The sequence below is a fragment of the Equus caballus genome, chromosome X (genome assembly GCF_041296265.1).
Source record: "Equus caballus isolate H_3958 breed thoroughbred chromosome X, TB-T2T, whole genome shotgun sequence".
Taxonomy (NCBI): domain Eukaryota; kingdom Metazoa; phylum Chordata; class Mammalia; order Perissodactyla; family Equidae; genus Equus; species Equus caballus.
This window is the reverse complement of record NC_091715.1, coordinates 79983295-80000879: the sequence shown is the minus strand read 5'-3', so window position 1 is coordinate 80000879 and position 17585 is coordinate 79983295. Positions and strand designations below refer to the sequence as shown.

The following is a 17585-nucleotide window of genomic DNA, read 5'->3' as shown; positions in this document are numbered from 1 at the left end:
TATCTGTGTGGTTGGTAACATAGGAGCCTTTGGAACTACTTTCTAGTTCAGAATAGGTTTCATATACTGTCTCATATTTTCATAACCTGTGAAACAGAGCAGTACCAGTGCGAGCAAACACACATTTTTTTTAAAAGTTGACCTAGACTGTCCAAAGATTGTTACTTGTTTTTTTTGCAAAGAGAGGGTATTTACTACTGGGAGTTTACTAGATAATTCAGTCTTTCATTCTTCAGTGGCCTAGATTTGATTTTATTTTTTTCTTTAATGCAGTAGGATTGTTAAAATGTAAAGGATGGGTATGTTTTACTTTTAACATGTAAATAAATTGTGTGTGTGTGTGTGTGTGTGTGTGTGTGTGTGTGTGTGTGTATAAAATCACCACCAAATACTTTCTACCAGGTGTTTGTACCCAAATGACATTTTCCTGAGTATTGTAGGTGGAAAAATGAATAGACGTGAGATCTACGTCAGGAAATTGTGGAACACAAGTTGATCTCTAACTTATAGCTTTTAAAAAGAGAGAATGAGAGAACACTGAAAGTCCAAAATATGTAAGTAACTTGCTCAGGATTATAGGAACAGCATGGAAGGACAGGAAAGGGAATCTCCCATTTGAGGCATTCAGTCAGTAATGGTGGAAAGAACAATGCCCAAAATGGGCCTTGTAGATGCTCTGTGATTTTGTCATAATCATAGTATTTGTTTTTTAATATAAATTGTAAGGTATTTTATGTTGTTTTGCCTTTTCTTCTACTTTAGAAAAATACCCTTCTTTAGTCCAAAGTCCAAGATCAAAACATACACTTTACTGAATGTTTTATCGTTCCATTTGAAGAACTCATAGTAGAAAACATCCCGCAGACCAAAATAACCTACTTCTTTTATTCTCTAATAACCAACTTTTTTTTTATTCAGAGATTTTCAGAAATCTAAGAGATATTTGTTAATCTGCATCAGCCTTTAGAAAACCAAGAGAAGTGTTAAAATTGGCCAAAGATTATACTGATAGAAGATTTTATAAGTTTATTTATTCAATTGCATGTGAAGTCAGAGCAAAATTGTGATGGCTTTTTAGTGTCTGCCCCAATGTTTTTGCCCTTCCACCCAACCAAGTTAGACTATAGGTTAGATATATGGATCTAGATTCTTTAACAGTACATTATTTTTTCCTTCAACAGCATTCTCCTTAATCTCTTTTCTTGTAAAACTCTCCCTACTATTCTGGCAGTAATATGACAAAAAAAAATGAGAAGAAAGCTTTGATATTGTTTTGACTGGTTTGTCTAATTTGCAAATGAAGAAAGTTAATATAAAAAGAGGCTGAGGCTAGAAACCAGATTTCCTGATATGCATTCTTCATGACTAACCTCTCAGAATTTTTGAACAACGTTTTCGGAAAAAATTACAAGGGTATAGTTAATAAAAATAGTTGTTTTGGGGGGATTTTTTAATATTTGTGGTATTTGTCAGCTTTTAACAACTTATCGTTTGCTGTGATTTCTTTCTCACTGTCAATACGTAGTCACTTTCCAAAGAAAAGCAGGAGAGAGTAAGAACCACTCTTACAGTGTTCTAGAGACACGTGCCCATTCTGTGCCTAATAGGAAATGCCCATTTAGATGAATAAAGAAGTTCTTTCACGTCCCGTATTTTACCACATTGGTAAAGGGAAAAGGGAAAATAGACCATGAGCAACTCTGTCTCCCCTCCACCCCTATAACTTGTATGTGTGCATTTGGTAAACACTAATGCGAACGAGCCCAGCGGCAGTTGGTTTTATACATTTTGAAGACTAGTTAGCATTGCTCTGTTTCATCCTCTCAACCCCATTGGTTGACTCCCACAGTGTCATAGGGAGGACTTCATGGTACACCTAAATGTAGGTATAGAAACTGACCCCATGTCTAACTGGTAGATTTGACCAGTCCAAATGCGCGCGTTTGTAAAGCTTGATTATTGAATGAAGCCTTAAATATTTGAAATTAAATGTTAAAAATTTGACAAGTGAATTCAAAAGACACAGATTAATTAAACATTAAGTGCATAAATCTTATGGATAAGTAGGAAATATTTTCACAGTGGATCCCTACACACTATTGTTTTGCAAACTGCAACTTGAGTAGAGCTGCAGTGAGATATGCCAAAGGTTCTTATTCTAGAGTCCATAGGTCCTTGGAGTTTGTATACAAAATGTTTCATGTGTGTTTTTATGAAAAGAATATAGTCTCATCAAATTTTCACAGGCATCCCTGACCTAAAATCAAAGGTTGAGAACTATTATAAGTTTTCAATTAAAAAAAACTGTCCTTATGTTTTACTCAGATAATCATTCCTTACATGCTTATAAAAAGAAGAGGTCCTAAAGAGTGAATAGCAAAGGTGCTTCTGGAGTCTAAAGACTGAGGAGAGATGGGAAAACTTGGAAGTGTAATTTACACGCACCTCTTTGGATAGATGCAAGGAGATATCTCTGCTCTAGTGGTGTGGAGAAGTAGTAAGTATAATATAGTGAACAAGAGGCTACGTTTTAGAGCCAGACCAATGGGGTCAAATCCTGGTTCTGCCATTTACTAGCTGTGCATCCTTGAAAGTTATTTAACCTCTCTATGCTCCAGTTTCTTCATTTTCCATAAGGATAATAATAGTCTCTGTCTCATAGGTTGTGAGGATTAAAATGACTTAATATCTAGAATGTGCTTAAAACAGTGCTTGCCTTTGTAAGTACTACATAAGTGTTAGCTATTATTACTATTTGTGTTAATATTATTATAATTATTGCTGCTGCTGCTGTTCTAGAATTCCACCAGGGTTAGTCTGAGGCCAAGTTAGGGACTGAGCCAGATTGAGTGTTGTAATTCAGAGGGTCAATAAACTTTTTCTGTAAGGGATCAGATAGTAAGTAGTTGAGGCTTTGGACGCCAGATGGTCTCCCTTGAAACTATTTGCAGTCATAGACAATATGTAAAAGAGTGGACATGGCTGTGTTCCAAAAAACTTTATAAAAATAGGTGGCGGGTTTTCCAACCCCAGTTTAATCAGTTGAATAGTCTTTTGTGTGCAAAATAATTTTTTAAAACCTCAATATTAGGAGGTTATATAAGATTGCCTCAGTGCAATGCCTAGTATGTATTAGCCATTCATTAAATATTTGATGGATAAGTGAATAGTAGCTATTTGTGAATTGCTGCAAAAATTGTGTGTTAAACCACAGAGCAGTGTTTCTTAAGCTGTCACCTGTGTCAGAATTTAACCCACTGATTACTGGGCCCCATCCCCAGAGTTTCTGACTTGTAAATCTGGGATGGCCTGAAAATTTGCATTTCTAATAAGTTCCCAGATGTTGCTAATGCTGCTTGTCTAGGGAACACTGCTGAAGAGGAAGCAACCAGGGAAATTGCTGTCTGGGCCCAATTCTAATCAAAAAAAAAAAAGATTTAAAGTGACCAAAAACTTGTGAAGAAGCATCTATGTCATTTGTTGTAAATGCGATTATTTTCGTTTCTTCCCATTTAATTCCACGGCTAATTCAACAGTCTATGACATAGACAGACTTTGATGTCAATGTCAAGAGTGTTTACTCTAGTTGAGGAAAGAAAATGTGCACTCATGAACCAATTAGAGAATAAGAAAATAGATTTCATCAGGTTCCAGAATGTGCAATGTAGGTATGAATGCTATCAGTACTCAGAAATGATTGGAAGGAGCCTAAACTGACATGATATGAAATTAATTTAATCAAGACATGCAGACAACGCTTTGATGAAGTTATAGGAATCTTGAACTGCTCTGTTAACCCTCCATGTCCAGAAAAGAGCAAGAAGATTGGGTCCCACTCTGAGCCAAGAACTGTCAGTGTTCTGACCCCACCTGTCACTGAGCGTGGTCCATTTACGTGAGATGCATAAGTGTTCTAGAGGCTCTTGGTTTAGGCCAGTGTTTCTCAGTCTGGGCACTGTTGACATTTTTGGCAGGATAACTCTTTACTGTGTTGGGGGAAGGCTGTCCTGTGCATTATAGGATGTTTAGCAGCATCCTTGGCCTCTACCCGCTAGGTGCAACTGCCTTCACCCACTTACTTGCGACAGACAAAAATGTCTCCTGGCATTACCAAATGTCCATTAGGGGCAAAACACTCCCTGTTTGAGAAATGCTGGTTTAATCCAACTCAGTCTATAGTGAATTGGTGTACTCTACTTTAGCTAGATGTTGAAAGGCAGGGAGAATAAAATGTTATTGTGGTCCATTCTTACAATCTTATTATTCAATTTTTGGTTCTACAGTCTAGACCTATGTAAAAATTCTTTAAGGAAGAGAACAGTTTAAAATATCTTGGCATTGGAATCAATGGAGTAATTCATGCAGCTCTTTTAGCAAAGTGCTCAACATGTAGAAGATGCTAAATAGATATTAAAAAGCAAATTCTTATATAGCGTGTAATCTTAATAGTTAGGGAAAAAATGCAAATACTAAAAAAATAGAAAACACACAGACAATCACCTTTATAAAGGATACAGGCCCTATTCCCCATCCTTGAAGTCCACCCCTAGAGTTAGCCATTGTTAAGTTAGTTACATATCTTCCCATCTTTTCTGTGCTTATACAGACATCTTTGTATAAATGTGTACATATATGCATACTTAAAAAAGATTTAAATGGCTGAATAGTTCTATGGTATATGGATATCTGTACCGTAATTTATTTAACCATTTTCTTATTGTTCATATCATCATGCTAAAATTAAAATTTTCTTTATTATATAAAAATAAATGAAGAAATTTTGGAAACAGAAGTACTACTATTTATTACTATTGTAATTACCTTAAATCCTATCACCTGTTAGCAATAACCACACCGAACATTTTGGTGTATTTTCTTCTTTTTTTCAGTCCACACATTTGAAAAATATATCATTACAATCCTCTTAATTTTTTTTATTTGACCATCTTGAATTATAGCATAAGCAAACTTGAAGCCATCCTCTTAAAAGCACGTATCTAAGCTTAAAATAGACAACAGTGGAAGGCTGGGTATAGTAACGGGAGTTCTTAAAAATTCAAGAGTCCTTCACTTGGCATCCAATGCCTGGAATCAATCACCTCGGTTTCAGGAATTTAGGGGTAAATACTCTGAAATTGCATGCCGGATTTTGTGTGTGTGACGAGCATAGCTGCATTTTTAGGAAGAGGATTCATAGTTTCTGTCAGTGTCTCAAGGGAGTCTTATCACCTCCCAAACAGCTCTCAACTGAGAGCTGTCCTTATTAAATTAGAGGAGCAATGGGGAGTAGATTATCCAACAGCTTGTCTCGCAAAAGTTTGAAGACTGTTATTTGAGTAGATTTTTATAAACTGTAGAATCCTGGAGGGTAAAATAAGCACAGCAACATACCTCATTTTCTGAATCTTTTGTATATGATTTTAAAGACAGTTTCCCCTCTAGTTGATAATTGATATTGGCATAGATATGATACATAAAGTATAGAGGGTAAGCATGATTATGTTTGTATGATCATTTGTTTGTTTTTCCCTAGAGGAGAGAATGCTGCATGGGATAAATAGCAGGGTGGGGAGATAATCCATCATTTTGAAACCTGTTCTCTGGTGATGGATGGATAGATTGGTAAAGTAACTCAATAATCTTCATTTTTTTCCAGGTTATTCACAGATCAGTGAGCGTTGTCACTAATAAAGCAATGGAATGCTTTTGTGTCCTTGCCTGCATTATTCCTCAGGTTTTGACAGGAAAAGACTTTTAATTTGGAAATAACCTTTTATTAAAACTTACATTATATTTAAGTGTGTGGTGCTGGAGCATTTATTGTGACTCTCATGAATATTTTAGAATTATTTTGGCTATACAAATTATACAGTTTGAGTTTCTGTTTTAGTAATATTCCCCTTCAAAGCTAACTAATTCAGATACTTGTTATCCTCATAGGTAGGTACAAACACTTACCCAATCGTTTTCTCCTCAGGCTATGTATGTATACTACTCCAGATCTTAAAATAATTCTAACAACATATTAGAGTGAAAGACGGCTGGCTCCATATAGGGCAAGAGTGATATCTGAATTAAGTCCAGTGTTTGGAGCTGCAATTTTAGTTTGGTTAAATTGAAATGTAGCACTCTGTTATTGCATAGACTAGCGTTTTAGGAATTATTCAAAACAATTCTTGACCCATCTCTTTGGAACCAATTACTCTTGTGCAAGTGTAATAGAAATAATATGTGAAGTCTGTTTATTTTCAAGCTGATTCAAAAAACAAGCAAAAAATCTGAAGGCAGCCAGATTACAAAGATCTAAGGCTCTGTTTGCTGGCAAGGGTAAGTCTGTGTTAGATAGTTGAGTTTCCATGTGTTTTCTACTATTCCCCTGTTTAAATTGGTTTTGTTCCAGTTTGATCCGATTAATATGATCACATACAATTGTAATGAAGCTGTTCATCTCCAATTCTTCATCAATTTACCTTCTGCTTTGCTGGGGAATGCTCAAAAGCCGAGTCTTTTTATAAAATTCCTTGTCACGTTTCATGAATCTTGAACATATTTCCATGTGTTAGAAAAGGTTCAGTCTCAGAATTGGGTTCTGATTCCAGCTCTGTCATGTTATTATTTGCATGAACTTAAACATGTGATTTAACTTCTCAGAGCCTCAATTGTCTTACCTGTATTGTGGAAAAAGTAATTAAATCTAATCCTCCCTCCTGCCCTGGGCACTGTGAGACTCAAATGTGATGATCTTAGGGAAAGTGCGTTGAAAATTGCCTGACGCCAGTGTAGAGCATTATAACATAAAAGCTGAATGACTTCACGGTCTTGGTATTTAGAATGAATGCATTTGTAGTCACTGAAACTTTAATTTATATATTATAGACTGTTCATTCAGTTTATACAAACTAAATCTGGTATTTAGAATTTAATCATGTAATTAAATTACCTAATAATTTGTCTGTTGATAGATATATTTACTGTATAAAATTTCATCATCTCTATGTCTCCTATAGTTCCTAGCTTGTAGCCTTCTACAGAATAAACGCTCCATAATTTTTTCCTTACTACTGGACTTGGTATATTTTACTCATATGTGGTCAACTGCTTAGAACTCTGGCTGGCACATAGTAGGTGCTTAATAAATATTTAAAAAATTGAATTAGAAATTACTGTGGAAAGAGATTAAATACTGCAGGATAGAAGCTGTGTTTTTCTTTCATTCGCCAGAGAAATAATTTGTAAAAGAGAGCTCTTTGGGGGCTGAAATAATTAATGTCATTTTCAGCCATTCCTCCTCCTTATTTCTCTATCCCTTTATGCCTCCTCCTCCCCCCTCCCCAAGTTAGGCAATAGGTTGTCACTTGCCTGATATGATAAAAGGGAACAAAAGTTTTGCCAAAAAAACCCCCTCCACTTACATATGGTAAAACTTCACTGATTTTAATCTCATCAATTCAGGATTCATAACAATTTGAATGTTTTTACTTTGTACTCTGTATGTAAATGAATGAATCGCATAAACAGTAAGGTATATTTAGCCTGCTCAAGAAACCAAACTAGTTTGAACTACTTTTTAAATGACTCCTGCAATCTTTAATTCGTGTACGCTTGAAAGTCATAAACCTGTAATTTATAATTTACACTTAGACTGGTATCCCTACATTATTTCATACACATGCACGTGTATTTACAAATAGCCACATCTTTCAAACTTTTTGCTTTCCCATCTAGAGTTTCTAAAAGAACAGTGGGATTCACAGTGTGGCTGTTTTTGTTAAGTAAATCTCTTTTGACTATATTAGAACTTGAAAATACTCATTCTTGAATCCACAAGCTTTAATCATGGTCACATATGCATGGGCTCATATTCTTCAGGTGCAGTTAAAAATAGAATTAACTCGAAAATAACCTCTTTCAATAGTACACATTTATTGAATGAGCAATTAACTTTGATCCTAATTTTATGTTTTAACATATTGTGAGGGGTAGCATAGTGTAGTAGTTAAGAGTAGAGACCCTGAAGCCAGACTTTCTAAGTTTGAATCTTGCCTCATAATAAGTGCTACATGAGCCTTTGTTATATAAAATGAAATAATTTACTAACTGCATTAAGTTGTGCATAGTGTGTGAATTCAGGTTCTTAGCTATAGTAGGGTGGCCCCAAATGCCTAAGGAATTGAGAGCCAAACTTCTTACTGGAGTGTTTCCACCTTCCATGATGTTTTCAAAATCACTACTTAACTGTCAGCCGGTAGGGGTCCCATGACAGAAGTGGTTGTACCAAGATCAGAGCTGCTGCTATCTGAAATCTAGCACAGTACCTACTCCCCTCCCTGGAATTAGCTTTCTTGCTTGTTCTTTTTTTTGTGAGGTTTGACTTGACTTTTCCCTGCATAGTGGTAGTGTGTGCTATGATGTACTTTCACAAGCAAATACAGAGGGAAACAAGCATTAGTCCTTCATACTTCTAAAAGTAGAAATAAAGACTGCTATTGAATGTCTGGTTAGGACATGAATGTTTTGATACTTGAAATGGGCTCTTTAAGACCAGCAAACTAAGGCGGTGTCTGTATGGTACAGGTAAATCAAGTGTGACAGAAGAATTTGGACTCCTGTTTTTACATTTTAACTTAAATATTCTGGCTATAATGAGACTGTACTATTTATCACCAATATAGTTTCTGTTTTATAATAATTAGAGATCTAATCATATCAAAACTTACATGAGAAAAGAAATATTGCTTTATTTCTGAATAGTTGCTGGGATAGAAAATAATTTGCCTTGGAATGTAAACTTTGGAACTGTAAACTTTAAGACCCCAATGAACACACCAATGTGTATTGATGTTCAGTCAGTCGAACAGACTGAGTGTTTCTGCTGTTAACCATTCTTTATGGAGATGGTCTTAGTCACAGAAATGTACTAATAAAATTGATCTGACCATTGCATTCAGAAATCTTTTTAAGATACCCTCATATATGATCTATAGTTAGTGATATTAGGAAAATTAATGTGTCAACCTTGCACCTTAAAACTTGAGCTTCTATACATTTTGTTCCCGCTGGAAGATGTCAAACCATGGATAAAATCTCTCCATAGTAGGATGTTTTCCCTAGGGATACAAAGCAAGTCTGGAAACTTATGTGTGTTTAATTCTTTACTGTCAGTTTGGAGTATATAGTTAATATGTTGAAATGGCATGAGAAACACACCGTACTGATCTATGGGAAATAAAAGCAAGGTAGCAAAAAAGGAGGACACCAAAGACAGCAAAGCACAAAAGCATAGTGAAAGGTAGCTGGGCAGCTTTGAGATTCTCTTTGTTGCAGGATACCCTTTTATTTTGTTGGTAATAGGATATTTAGACAATCAGTTCTCAACTCCTTTCTGTGTCAACATACATGATAGATGCGTTTGTATGTTTAAGCCATTCCCAGGGCTATACCCAGAGTTTTTAGAGGCTTGGGCATAGATAAGAGAGGCTATAGGCTCTGCATAGGTACCTCTGTAAAACCACTGTTTTTTTTCTCCCAGACTTAAGGCACACTGTTTCTCAGAACGAACACCAAGGTTGAGAACCACTGTGTTATTAAACTAAGCATGAAATTCATACTAGATCTGGAATTCATCTAGGAGTGACGGCTTTTAGCCATCTTGCTAAATGGAAGTTAGCTTATTAACATCCAATATGTATATTTTAAGGCAAAGGAAAATGTAATTTTAGACGTCTTGTTTGGAAGAAAAAAATAGTATCTAAGATATATGAACTATATAGCTCTCTATCATTCTAGACTTTTATGTGTTTTTAATTCCATAAAGCCAATTGAAAAAATGTATTTTCAGCAGTGTATATATTAAGTAAGCATAGGGTTCTGTTTATTTTTTTGCTATTTTCTTTCCTAACTTTCTACTGCATACTTTCTGGTTATACCTTGCAGCAACTTGACCTTTATTTTTTTCCTGAAAGGAAGTACTTTTTTTCTTTTTCTGCTTATCAAAATAAATCACACTTATGATACGAAATTTAGTACAGAAGATATGAAGAACTAAAAATTACATTGATGAGATGATCATTTTTATCAGAATTACTTTGATTCATTTTAGTTTGGTTTTAAAATGGCTTTCATAAGATTCATCATCTTTGACCATTCTGTTATTAGGATCCCAGCCTTAATTTTATACACAGTGTCAAAACTGCTCGAGTGCTTGAAAACTACAACAGAACCTCCTGATTGTTCAATATGGTATCATTTTGTAAACAAATTTGTTGTTGTGTGTAAATTTGAAAACTCTGAAGGGTTTTTTTCCCCTACCATAGCTTCTAGTGTTGTAAGCATGTTTTGCCTTTTTCACTATTTACATAGTTTATTGACAAAGGAAGAAACTGATCCTTCTACAAATAACTTGATGAAAACTTGAAGTTTCTGTGAGAGAAAGAGCTACAAGAGATAATAAACTTGAGTCTATATATCGGAAAAACTAAGTTATGGGAAAGGATTACCCACATCCTCTTTTCTTTTTTTTTTTTTTAAGTATTATCACGAGCTTCCGGAGAGTACTGGGAAGATGAGAGTATATTTCAGAGGCCAAGCTATCAAAGTTGAAGCATTTTTTCCCAGAATATAGGAATAGTATATAAAACAGTTTAATGTTTATATACTACTTTTTACAAGAGTAAATAATGCTAGTTATTCTGGTTATTAAATTAGAAACTAGAAGTTTCACTGAAATCAACCTTTTCTACATTAGAAGTTTTTAAAAATAAACCTATAAAAATACAAAAAGTTTCTGAGATCTTGGAGACTTGTACTGGTTCTGATCTCACTTTTTCCTATCCAGTGAATATGTCACCTTTGAAACAAATATGTTCCCTAGCCAAAGGTAGAGGCCCTAAACCTGCCTTGCAAATATGTACTTTTGATTCCAACAGGAACCTACTAAGAGTGTTTATTGTGTTTGTTACCACCAATACATTTACAACTTTTGAACATTTCTTTGGTAGCCGTATGCATTTTGTCTAAACACACATGCACTCACTCACACTCACATGCACACGCTAATTCAGTCAAGGCATAGTAAGTATGGGTAATAGTTAATGAGGTTATACCAAAGACCTAAAACTGATACTTTTTTACACAAAAACTTAGGGAAGCATTGACTATAAACTTGGGCTCTCTGTTTTATCACATGTAAATTTAGAATAAAAATTAAAATTCATTAAATAAGATATGTATTGAATGCTTTATACTAGCCCTTCTGTAGGTGCTAAACATACATTGTTGAAAACAGAAAGTCTCTGATTGCGGGGATATGTTGAAGAGTGTTAGAGAGTAGACAAATAAAATTTAAGAGAGTGATATGTGCTGTGAATTAAAGAAGATAGAGTGATATGGCAGGAAGTGACTATTGGCAGGGGTAGGGAGGTGCCCCTTTAGTTGCTGTGATGGTCAAAGAAGTCCTCTCTGGAGGCTGGCATTTGAGGGTGGTGGGACCAAAATATGGTAAGGCATAAGCTTTTGAAAATTTGAAGAAAGAGCTTTCTGGGCAACAAGAACTGCATCAGAGGTCTAAGGTAGGGTCTTTTGAGATACGAAAAGGTTAATATGACTGGGACACAGTGAGCATGTTAATCAGGAGAAGAGTTTGTGACAGTATCCCAACTGAGGCCATTGGTGAGCATACAGATTGTTGCTACTTGCTTCTTTGCAGCATTACTGTGCCCCAATAATTTCTTATATTCAAACTTTCTAGCTTTTGAAATATGACTTTTTGTTTGAGGATTACTTTTTTACTTCTGTGGGAAAATATGCATCATGTTTAATTTGCTTTATTGGTTTGATGTAGTTATATGATTCAACAGCTTTGATGATAAGACCTCAGCTGAAGGTCTAGAGAACTTTAAAAAAATAATAAAATGCAACATTAAATCTAGGACACAGAATGTTCTGTGTGTAAAAATAGATTAAATGAGAATAATATATTAATGTGAGGCCTTGCCATTTTTCCTCTGATCTCCCTCCAAAGCTCTTAGGGCCTTGTGCCCAGTATTTATCCTAAGAGGCAGAGACGGTCTCTTACCACCTTTAGGAAAAACTCTTGGTTAAAGCTAAGACTTACTGTTCATTTTTCATATACAGAATTGCACATACATAACTTTAGAAATGAAAACATTGCCTTACATTTTACATTTATGAATTTGGAGAATATTTTCAAAGATTCTTTTCTGTGTATTTTCAAATTCTAAAGCCTTAATACAGGTCAGTTTTTATTCTTGTAATTTCAAAATTAGTACAACTGAATATGTATAAAATAATTCTTCCATTTTGAAAATAAAGAGATTAGGTGAAGAGACACTTTCTGTTTTGTCGCATTTTTCTTGGGAAAATTACATCCACACAGTATACTTGTAGCAACAGATGTGGTAACCCTGAAGTCTATTTTCTTTCTTGTTACATTCGTTTTTAATTAAAGAAAACAACTAGTTGGAGGCAGTTGCTTTCTGTGAAATGTAGTGAAGATTTTTTTGGAAGTGACCTTCACTTTATTAGCTGAAGCACTAATCAGCAGAATTAATAGAATAATCAAATTATATACAAACTCATAAATCGTCATGAATAGTGCTGTCAAAAGTTCAGCTATTAATGGGTTCTATTGTTTTGCAGCTGTATTAAAAAAAATTACAACTGCTGATTCCTACCTTGATAGGCACTGAAATTGCTTTTTTAAAGGCTATGTAGGATAGGGGCTACCAGCCAAAAATTTTCACAACTGTTAATTTATCTGCAATACAATTTGATGTCACCAGGGCAAAGTTGAAATTGAGTACAGTGTTGGTATGCTCTCTTTCAGTAAAATCTGACTCATTGTTGGAAGCAGTACTCAATTAAAGTTCTGTTGGTTGAAATGTCTGTTGTTTGGGGTTATTGACATCAAAGAGTTAGGTTATACTCCAAATATAACCAATTATCCAAATAATGTATTGGATGGATGTTATGTTGCTTTTGTGGATTTTACTTGAGCTTGTTATAAACAAGTAGTTGAATTGGCAGTTTAATATTTGAAACTTACAGAAAAAATATATCTCATTAGACTCAGTGTTTCATATTTCTTAGGAACTATTTACATAGATTCCCTTGCTCTTTTTAACTAATTACCATGGGACAAATGGGAAATTCCTTGCTGCTGAGTTTCACATTTTTTGCAGTTGCGTGTATGGGAATAGTAGATCTCCACCGCTTGTGTCACATAGTTGATGATACTTAAAAACAACATCTAGCCACAGCTTTGTGCAGTCAAGCATTATACTCTGTCAGAGCCTATTAAAATTTATTTTTGAAAAAAATCCAAGACTTGGTGAAGTTACAAAACAAGTTGTCATTTTTTAAATTAACGTGCAGTGTAATTATTTTATTTTGTATCTTTGAAAGTGACGTTTTCCTTTTTCTTCCTCTAATTTTGACAAAAGAAAGACATGTTCACAAGTGAGGAAAATTGTCTTTACTCTCAGTCATTAGGTAGACCCAGATATTAATTTCACATGAATGACCATTGCTTATTTTTCAAATTTGTATTTTTATTGTGTTAATTTCTTAACTCTCTCAAATGTCTCAAAAGTATGATGAAGATCTCTGTATTACATGGTAAATAACTGAAGTATAAAATGTGTTAGCATTCTATGGAAGAGGAATTCAAAATAAGTTTTAAACTTTGATTTATCACTAACTCTCATCTCATAGGTGGATTTTGTTAAAAGAAAACTAAAGAAAGAAGCCAAGATAAATCTAAATACACGGACTTTCCCGAGATACCTCTATTGTTTGTTACAGTCAATTTGAAATAGAAACACCTCACTTGTTTTCAGAAAAATAAATTGTGTCCACCTCAGAACATCAAATATCTTTCTCTTTTCCATATCTTCTGTAGCTAATGAGATAGATACTCTCAGAATTCTACCAATTCTATTAACTGTTGCATTTTGCTTTCTTTGACTGATTTCCTTTGGTTTTAGAAGATCCATATTTTAAATTTTAATGTGCAACATCCTGAATAATAGTCATTTAACATAGAACATTCATGGCAAGGTAAATAAAAAAATACTAAAAGAAAACAGTGAAGAACTGAGGCATAGGGATTGCGATGACAAATGTCTCCAGGGGCCAGGTAGGTCGTAGAAAGAACGTGAAGTAGGCTGGAAGGACACCGTGGGAGTAGTAGAGACCATGGTGAACTGTTGAGCACAGGACACATCTAAAGGGAGCAGCTGCTCTGTGATCATAGGTCTCAACTGCAAGTCCAGTATCGCCAGATTTTCTCTTTTTCAAAGAAGCCAGATCCAGATTGTTTATACCAAGGTAACTTTTTTTTTTCGACTGTGAGGTCATACAAAACTTATCTACAGGCAGATATAACCCATGGACTTCCAGGTGTTTCCTCCTTGCTGTAGGTAAATGACAATTTTTATTTGTACATCTAAAAGAATGATATATTTCACCTAATTGAGATTTTTTAAAACTTATAGCCATTCCAAAATACTTCTTCATTGCATCAGACTTATAGTTAGCAACTGTGGTATGTAGTGAATTTATGCCATGCATATGCCACCTCAGAATTGAATTTTGAGTTACTGTGTAAATTGAGCATCCCTTAAGGAAACCCCAGGCGTTCCAGTGGTATTTTACTTCTCACAAATCGACAGCCTAGAAAATCTGGGGTTAACCTTTGACTCTGTCCTAATTACTGTGTTATTCTCAGTTTTCTGCAGTTACACTTTCCTCAGTTTCTGCTCTTCTGCCATGGTCCAGGACTTATCACTTACTGGATTCCTGCTATAACCCCTAACTGCCCTCCTGCTCCCAGTAACCGACATGTCACTTCCAGTAGCATTCTGTTGTCTATCACATCAGATCCAAATACTTCTACCTACCTTTTAACCCCATGCCATAATCATTTTATCCTTTAGCTCCTTCTTGTTGTTCCCCAATTGGTACATCCATTCAGTGATTCAGGTTATCAATGCACATTCTCACCTTTCTGTATTTTCTCATATTTTCCCACCTTTTAGAATCTGCCTCCACCCTAAACAGTCTAATCTGTTCCTCTTCAAGCCTTGACTTAAGCCCAGCGATCAATCTTCTTCCACTACCTCTGGCTGCTAGAAGCTGCGTGCTTTTAGGCAAGTAGTTTAACTTCTCTGATTTTCTATAACAGGAAGTTGGTCTAGCTGTTTTAAAGGTTTCCTCCAGTTCTGACATTCTGTAACTCCTCCTTCAACACATGTTGACTTCTCTATTCTTCAAACTCCCTTATAGTACTTCTAGTCTCTACCATATAATATAATCTTTAATTTTTCTCTAGTTTTTACTCTTAATAATGTCATTTGTCTCATATGCTTAGTAGAAGGCTAAGTCCGTAACTTATACTTTGGCATCTACTGTGGAACTTGTGCGCTGCAGGTGGCTAGTTGGCTGATTTGAGCAATTTCAGTCTTATCCACGACCCTAGGGGAATGATGGCTGACAGCTCTACCTTCAGTGCCAGGCTAGTACCATTAACCTTTGAGCTGAGAAAGCTTGCAGGCCTTTCCTAGGATTTGCCTAACACAAGTGACTATCCTTTTTTTTATTTCACTATATGAACTGATATGTGTCAGCAAAGGGAAAAAAATGAAAGTATCTGGGATCATAGAGATCTGGGTCTCATTTGTGTGCAAACTATCTCATTTTAAAATGTGACAGTCAGTATTGAGCAAGGGTTCAGTTTTGGAAGGGCAGTTAAAGGAAATTAGTTGATTTGGGTTACGGAGAAGGAATAGAGGGTACATAGTTTAAAGAAGGAGCCCAGGAACCACAGAGGAATAAGGCTAACTATTTGACCTGACAGTCAGTTTTGTAATAAACAGCTAAAGGGTGAAATTATTGAACATGTAATCCACAGGGGGAGAGAATATGGTTTTTGTGAGGTAATTATACCTCAACCATCTAACAGGGTTCTTTGAGAGGGGTAAATATGGTGTGAACAAGGGGGAGCCAGTGAACATTTAGATTTTCAAAAAGCCTTTGATAAGATTTTATACCAAAGACTGCTTTAAAAAATGTCCTCTCACCAAGGGGTTGGGGATAATGTTTAGTCATGCATAGAGATCTAGTTTAAACACAGGAAGGAAGGAACGGGTGGTTGAAATGAACTCTTACTTGCATGGGGAGGTTATTACAGTATGCTCTCCCAAGAATCAATGTTTAGTTTGTTTATTTTAACATTTTTATAAATGATTGGAGAGTCAGGGTAGTAACTCTTCCAGCTGCTTCCCAATTTATAGTTGACACTGAGAGCTTGTAGATAGTAAAATATTAAGCTGAAGAGTATTAGCTGAAGGACTGTTTCACAAGGCAATGTGAGAAGGCTGGAAAACGGCATGAGTGACTGTCTCTCTAAGAAGATGGCACTGCACGTATTTTCCAACCTATAAAAGGAATCTAGAGGTCATTGCGTAGGGATCTCTGAAGACATCAGCTTTGGATATTCTTGTGTCTGCCATTCAGAAAGACCTACATAATACTGGACATAGTCATGAAGGGCACTAGAAATAAAAGAGAGATTCAAAATTGATGCCTCTTTACCTGTGTTATTTGTACAATTTGAGTTTTGAAGGCTAGGTGGCAAAATGGATCAAGGATTTAAATAAGGATTATTCAAATAAGTGAATATATCATGTACAGAATGTCAAAACAGAGAAAGAGGCTGAGAAAGGAGAGTAATCAAAAGAAATTTCGTTGAGAACCTAAGTAGGTTTACTGTAAGACTTGCTTGCTATATCCAAAAGTTTTAACAAAAGGCTTCCTTTTGAATTTGAAAGATCTGTTTTTGAATGAATTTGTAGATATGTGGCAGATGAGAAACGGGCTGTTAGCCTGAGTGTTCAGACTGAAAAGTTCATTTTTATAAAGAGCTTAGTTTAAATTATAATATGCTTGAAGAGTAGTTAGGAAACGCCAGCATTTTCCCATCAAAAGCTCTGTTGATGTCATCGTGATAGGCTATATTGAAGAATCATTGAGTTGGCATGGTGGTTCTGGCCCTTATACAAACCAGAGAGCCATTCCACACACTGAACTGTAGATACAGAGCCTAGGTTGTGACACAAGCATATAAATTGACCCCCAATATTTTTGGAAGGCTTTATTTTTTTAAGATTGAATGATGACTTGTGTTCTATAATTTATGCTAATTTATTCTGGGCCCCGGTACAGTTATTAATATAGATCTGTTTCTGTCATCCAATATATAGTTTTATTGTGACTTTTCCTATAGAAGGTTAAATTTAAGGACAGCTGGAAAAGCTGAAAAAAATGAATACATCATCTGCAAAATGTCACCTAGAACAGAGGAAGCTAGATATATGGCTAAGATCTATAAAATAAAGGCAGTTTCTGGGAGTGAGTGTTTTGGAGGCTATGTATTGCTTTTTGACAGCTTTTTCTAAGTTAAGCATGATGATTATGCCTTGCAAGAGTGACAGCAGTACTTAAAGGGCAATCCATCTGCCCACAACCTTTTCAATGAGTGTGAAATTTGCATCAAAAGCCCCATTGGA

At 35.3% G+C, this 17585-nt stretch overlaps 1 protein-coding gene across 1 annotated transcript in view; it reads left to right on the top strand.

The window, feature by feature from the left end:
* Positions 1-17585, top strand: part of CHM (CHM Rab escort protein) — a 157081-nt gene that overhangs the window by 78993 nt on the left and 60503 nt on the right. The window lies entirely within an intron of this gene.